General features: G+C 40.5%; 1 long non-coding RNA gene across 1 annotated transcript; it reads left to right on the forward strand.

Moving 5' to 3' along the window:
* Positions 1-1,694: 1,694 nt before the first annotated feature.
* LOC113460107 (uncharacterized) lies at positions 1,695-5,903 on the forward strand. Its single transcript, XR_003381841.2, has 4 exons — positions 1,695-1,969; positions 2,179-2,258; positions 3,420-3,487; positions 4,562-5,903. It is a non-coding gene; the product is annotated as an uncharacterized LOC113460107 (long non-coding RNA).
* Positions 5,904-6,299: the final 396 nt, after the last annotated feature.

Raw genomic sequence — 6,299 nt, forward strand, 5'->3', positions numbered from 1 at the left:
CATCTTGACTTTTATGATGCAAATGCCTTTTTAGGAAAAAAAAATACATTTTATCTCTTTATGAAGAGTTTGTTCATGTTTGTTTCACCTTGACCAAATTTGGAAAGCAGAAGGTAAGCAACACTTGCAGTCCTAGTTATTGAGAAAATGTGTTTTTCAGGTACAAGAATTTTCATGGAAATTTGCCTAGATGTGAACTAGAAGTAATATGAAAAATATTCAATCATTTGTGATTTTAAGGAAATCTAGACCTATTTGTGGACTTCATGGGCTGTTTTTCATATCCGTTGTAGAACTTAAAATCTAATCCTTGATGCAAGTTCACCGTTTAGAACACATGTGAACCACAGAAAATCATTTAAATTCCAGATATAGTATGCTTGAGGGGGAAAAAAAGTCAAGATCTGAAGAACAGCCGTGACACCATCCATAGCATACCTCTATGATACGTGACCTGCAGGTGAGTGCAGATATTTTTAAGTATTTTTCAAGTAGATTGCTCTGGCAATTCAGCGTCAGCAGCTGATCATTAGCTAGCTCTGGTTATCACACCAGATGCCAAAGTGAGCTTTGCACCACGCTGACCTTCAGGATGCTTTCAGCGGTCAGACAGCCTCACTCTGTCCCACAGGGGCTGTGTACGCACATCGGTGCGTTCACTGTGCCTGCTGGTAGTGATGCACTCCGTTCCTGCTTCTTGAGAGTCAGGAATCTCTGAACAAGGGAATTCTGGCTGGGGCTAAATCCAAAATAAGGAATGTGGGCGTGGCTACCCCAAAGAAGAGAATGTGGGTGTGGCTAAACACAAAAAAGGGAATGTAGGCATGGCTACACCCAAATAAGGGAATGTGGGTGGGGCTTAGCCCAAATAAGAAAATGTGGATGTGGCCAAATCCAAATATGGAAATGTGGGTGGGGCTACACCCAAATATGGAAATGTGGGTGTGGATAAATCCCAAATAAGGAAATGTGGGGGTGGATAAATCCCAAATAAGGAAATGTGAGTGTGGCCAAATCCCAAATAAGGACAGGTGGTCATGGCTTAGCCAAATAAGGAAAGATGGGTGGAGCCAAATCCCAAATAAGGAAAGGTGGGTGTGGTTAAATCCCAAATAAGAAAATGTAGATGTGGCTACACTCAAATAAGGAAAGGTGGGCAGGGTTTAGCTAAATAAGGAAGGATGGGTGGAGCCAAATTCCAAATAAGGGAGTGTGGGTGTGGCTAAATACCAAATAAGGAATGTGGTTGTGGCTAAAACCAAATAAGGAAATTTGGGCAGGGCTTAGCCAAATCAGGAAATGTGGGTGTGGCTACACCCAAAAAAGGAAATGAGGGTGTGGGCACACCAAAATTAGGGAATTTTGGGCTTCCTAAATCCCAAATGAGGGAATTGTGGGTGGGGCTAAGTCCCAAATAAGCATCACAGGCCAATGAGGAAGAAGGGGCAGGAGGTGCTCCAGGCATAGGAGCTGGGATTCCTCTGCAGCCCCTGGTGACACCAAGGTGTAGCAGCTGTGCCCCTGCAGCCCAGGCAGGGCACAGGGGAGCAGAGATCCACCTGCAGCCCAGGGAGGATCTACTCTGGAGCAGGAGGATGCTGGAGGAAGCTGCAAACTCCATGGGAGGCTCCTGGCAGGCACCTGTGACCCTGTGGAGAGAGAAGCCCACACTGGGGTTGGTTTTCTGACAGGCCCCACAGGGACCCTGTGCATGTCCAGCCTGTTCCTGAAGGACTGCAGCCCTTGGGAAGGAGCCACACGGGAACGGTTTGTGAAGAACTGCAGCCTGTGGGGAGCACTCACGTTGGAGAAGACTGCGGAGGGCTGTCTCCAATGGAAGGGTACCCGCGCTGGAACAGGGAAAGTGTGAGGAAGGCGTGGCAGAAATGTGATAAACTCATTTCAGATGCCATTTCCTGTCCCCCTGCACCTGCTGGAGCAGAGTAGTTTGAGCAAATTGTGGCTGAAGGTGAGTCTGGAAACAAAAAAGGGATATGGGGAACATGTTCTAAGGTTTGTTTTCTTTCTCATTATCGTACACTGATTTGATTGGCAATAAATCAAACCAGTATCCCCAAACTGAGTCTATTTTGCCCATGACCGTGATCAGTTTGTGATTTCTCCCTGTCCTTATCCTAATCCATGAACCTTTACCTATGTTTTCTTTCCCTTGTCCAGGTGAGGAGTGGCTTTAGTGTGAAAGAGTGTCCTGGCCTCCAGGCATGGTCAACCCAAAGCAGAATTGTTGGTTGGGAAATGTAAGGCACCTAATTCCTGCACAGGTCCATTTTCTGATTCCACTTTTCCCATATTTAAAATTAGAACTCTGGAGAGAAGAATATGAATTGATTTTGTGAAATTGTTTTGTGTAATGTTAATTTAAAATGATCAGCTAGCACAGCAGTAATGATCACAGAGGATTGTTCTTTTGAAACAAAGATAACATATCATTGATCTGATGCTTCAAAATTCATGAGAGACTTTTAAGGCCACAAGGGAGTGTTTTGATCAGCTAGGCCTCACTTCTAACACATGGGAAGCAAAGAGAATTTCACTAACAATTCCCGCACAAGTTGTGCTTCTGGACAAACACAATTCTTTTGTTTGCAGGGGCTCCTTAAAATAAAACTAAGGCTTTCTGCCCAGGATTTGTATTCACTAGGTAATTTTAATTTTTCTTTTCTGAAAATAATTTTTTTCTTTGAAAAGCATGGCTGAGTAATTAATTTAATTTTATCTCTGACTTGAGATATTTATTAAAATCATAAATGGACTTCTGGAAGTGAATGAAAGGCACAAGTTATCTGTGAACCTATGAGTAAAAAAACTGAGCCAAAAACCATAATAAAATGCTGAAGTATCATCAAACCACTGGAGATGTAAAAAAACCATGCCACAGAAATAAATGCAAAGAAAGAAGAAATGGCTAAAGTTGTAATCCAGTGAAACATTGAAAGTGTGCCTGTGATTCTAAATAATGTGAGAAGTTTCACCAAAGGCAATGAGAGTGTTAAAAGTTTCAGAAGACACAGGAATGCCTCTAAGTGCTTTGGCAGATTGAATTTGAAATGCCTAGTCAAAATCATTAATTTCTTTTAGCAGGGAGGTAGAATAGAGTTTATGAGACACTGAGTAAAATAAATTACAAAGCAGAAAGAACTATAAGAAAAAACTTGCTTTTCAACAGCCGTGTTCATGGTATCAGCTAAGGATCAACCTCAAATGAGGTTCCCACTGTGCAGTGCAATGCCCTTCAGGAAGCACTAGGTGCTACTGGCTCTGCAGAACATTCAAGCTAAAGAGATTGCTCCATTTTTCAAGAAACCACTCTCTTCTGTTATTTTATTGTTTGCCATATTACTTCCTCTTGTTATAGTCTTGATTGCATTCTCAGTTATGCCGTTTTTCTCCCAATGCAGAAGTGTTTGGTTTGCATTTCTCAACATCCAGAACCACCCCTGAAGAAAACAGGGCAGCAGCTTTGCAGGTGAGATGTACCATAATATCTGTTCAAAGACTGAAGTGCTTCATTTTTGAAGAAGCCAAAGCACGTAATTGAACAGAGTTGCCATGATTAAAATGTAATTAAGGTTGTGAAGCCCTTGAGCACCTTAAGTTGTGGCATGATACAATATTTATTAGGCTTCAGGACACATAATCACATCTTTGGCCATCCAGACATGTTTTGCTTTTTCCTTATGCAAGATTAACCCTCTATTACAGTTTGAGGCAGCTAAACTTATTACTTCTGTATATGACATGTTAGTAATTCTGAGGTGGAAGAGTAAGGACTAGAATTGCATAGAAGACAAGCCAATGAAATGACAAGAAAACACCCATGCTTAAGCATTAATTTAAAAAGATTTTTTTTTTACTCTTAGTGAATAATGGAGTTAATATAAAATTCTGACAGGCATAAACCTATTGAATAATTCTGATACTGCAATCTACAGGTGACTCACAGCAATAAATTGAATGATGTAAGTTTTATGCAAGAAATAATATTTTAAAATTCAGAAAAAGACATATGTATAATTCATATGGTTAATATTTGAGGTATTTTGAAGGTAAGTTCACACATTTCGTGGTTTAAAAGAAAAAAAATAAATTAAAGAAATGCCCTTCAGTTAAAAACTTGGCAACTAGTTCAAATTCTACTTCTAAATTTGACTTTGTCATGTCTGCTTATTAAGAATATAATTCATTGCTTGGGAATCTGCTCTGAAATATCAATATCTATCATAAATGCTCAACAGTTTTTCAATGTATCAGCTTTCAGACGTTGTCACAGGATCAGCTTCAGTGACTGGGTCAAATTCAGGTGTTGGCAGATGACACTGTGGCCTCTTATGGTAGCTTTGTGAATCTGCTAAGGAACTAAACTGTGGTTCAAAAGATTTATGGTTATTTTGATTTTTTGTCACATTTAGAAGCTGATTCAAGAAGATCCTGTGACCCCTACCTAAATCACAACAGAAGGTTGCCACCCTTACACACAGACAGCCTTAATTAGCAATTAAAAGTGCTGTCCTGATTTTCTCTGTTGTGTTTGTTTTTCCAGGTAGGAAAGACCTGTCCTGGAGGGGAAACAAATATAGCCACCATATATTTTTATTTAGAAACAACTGTGAGTAAAGCAGATTTTTACATTGAGACACTTATTAATGTTTAACAGATTTTTGCATGTTGTGATATTCCTTGTTATAGCTTCATGCAGGCAGTAAGGTCTGTACTCATCAGTTAGATCTTGAACAGACACAATCTGGAGGTCTAAACCAGACAACAGAGATCAAATCCAAAACTCCTTCCAAATTCAAAAGAAGGGGGCTTTAAAATAGAGCAATTTTCCCAATAGCTCAGCAGACTGAGGACTAGAGATGCTGCTGTGTTTTGGAGCTGAAAAATCAGCTTCCAGCATTACCAATGCAATTACCACAATTTCCAAACAGCAGCTACAACAGCAGTACAACAAAGAATTGTATCTGTTGTATACAACCTTAAAATTGAGAATTTGCTTTGTTGGAGAGGTAAAAAAATCTCTTAAAATGAGACCATAAAAGATCATCCTAATTTCTATCTAATCCTGCTCCTGCTGCTTCCTCTTATCATATCACATTGCCTTTTGGAGAGCAGCAAGGGCCCCGTCTCTTCCCTTGTCCTGTGCCTCCATAGGCTTAGCCACCACTGTGGGAGTTTCACAGGTTCTCCAGCCAATGCTTTCCAACCCTTGTGTTATAAGCAGGAGGCACATAGAAAAGCTTCCCATGTTAAATACATATTTAGGAACCATTTTGAGCCATTGTCAGGGAGCAGCTTGAGGTGGGCAAAACATTTGGGGGATGTGAGGAGGGTAAATGCCATTTGACTGTACAGCTGAAAAATGATTGTTTATTTCTGAAGGGGGTGGGCTTGATAATAGCAGTCACTTTTTTCTGTGTCTGCAATGCAGAAGTTTCTCTGTGCTAATCTTGGCACTGACATTGAAATTGATGTGTGGCCTTTAGGTAAGTCACTTAATCAATGTGTTTGTAAAATGAGGATAATAACATTTATTTGCCTGCCTGAAATGGATGTAGTAAGGACAGACTGGTTAGTGCTGTGAAATGCTATTTACCAGTAATTGCAAGTATTATTATGCTGTGGACTTAAACCCCTCCTTGACTGGTAATTGAAATGGCTGAAAAACCAAATAAATGTTTGAAATGTAAAGGTGACAGTGGTTTCAGCTAAGGTGGGGCTGGTTAACCTGCTTCCTTTTCATGAAGCTAATTATGCTTTAGCTGAGGCAATATACATCAAAAAATGTTTTGAGCATGTACCTGCTCTTACTTAGAAATAGAATGAGAGGAAATATTGTGGGATTCATATTTGAGTCACTGGGTAATGTACCATTGATAATGGGTCAAGGGAGAAGCTGGGTGTAACACAGAAAAATCTGTGTTCAAGGCTCTGTTCTGGGATGCAGGAGCACTCAGGTGTCCTGAGAGCAGGATGAGCAGTGCAGATAAGACAGAATTAGATGCATCATTACCATTTTCAACCCAATTAACATCCCCGCTCTTCAGGATTAAATAAGGTCTGTAACTTGCCTTTTGGTATGGCAGGCTGAAAAAAAGTAAGTCCTGAGGGTGAGAAGAATGAATAATGCTGTAGAGCAGTATGAAGTAGATTAGGAAATGAATTACAGTAAACTGTCTTATCTGTGAGCTGGGCTTTGAGAACTCTCCTGAGGCCTCAGACTGCCCCCTTTATCCCACAGATGTTTCTCTGAGAAGAGAGGAACATAAGATGGCTGCCTG

This window comes from Zonotrichia albicollis, chromosome 2 (assembly GCF_047830755.1).
Source record: "Zonotrichia albicollis isolate bZonAlb1 chromosome 2, bZonAlb1.hap1, whole genome shotgun sequence".
In the NCBI taxonomy this organism is placed as follows: domain Eukaryota; kingdom Metazoa; phylum Chordata; class Aves; order Passeriformes; family Passerellidae; genus Zonotrichia; species Zonotrichia albicollis.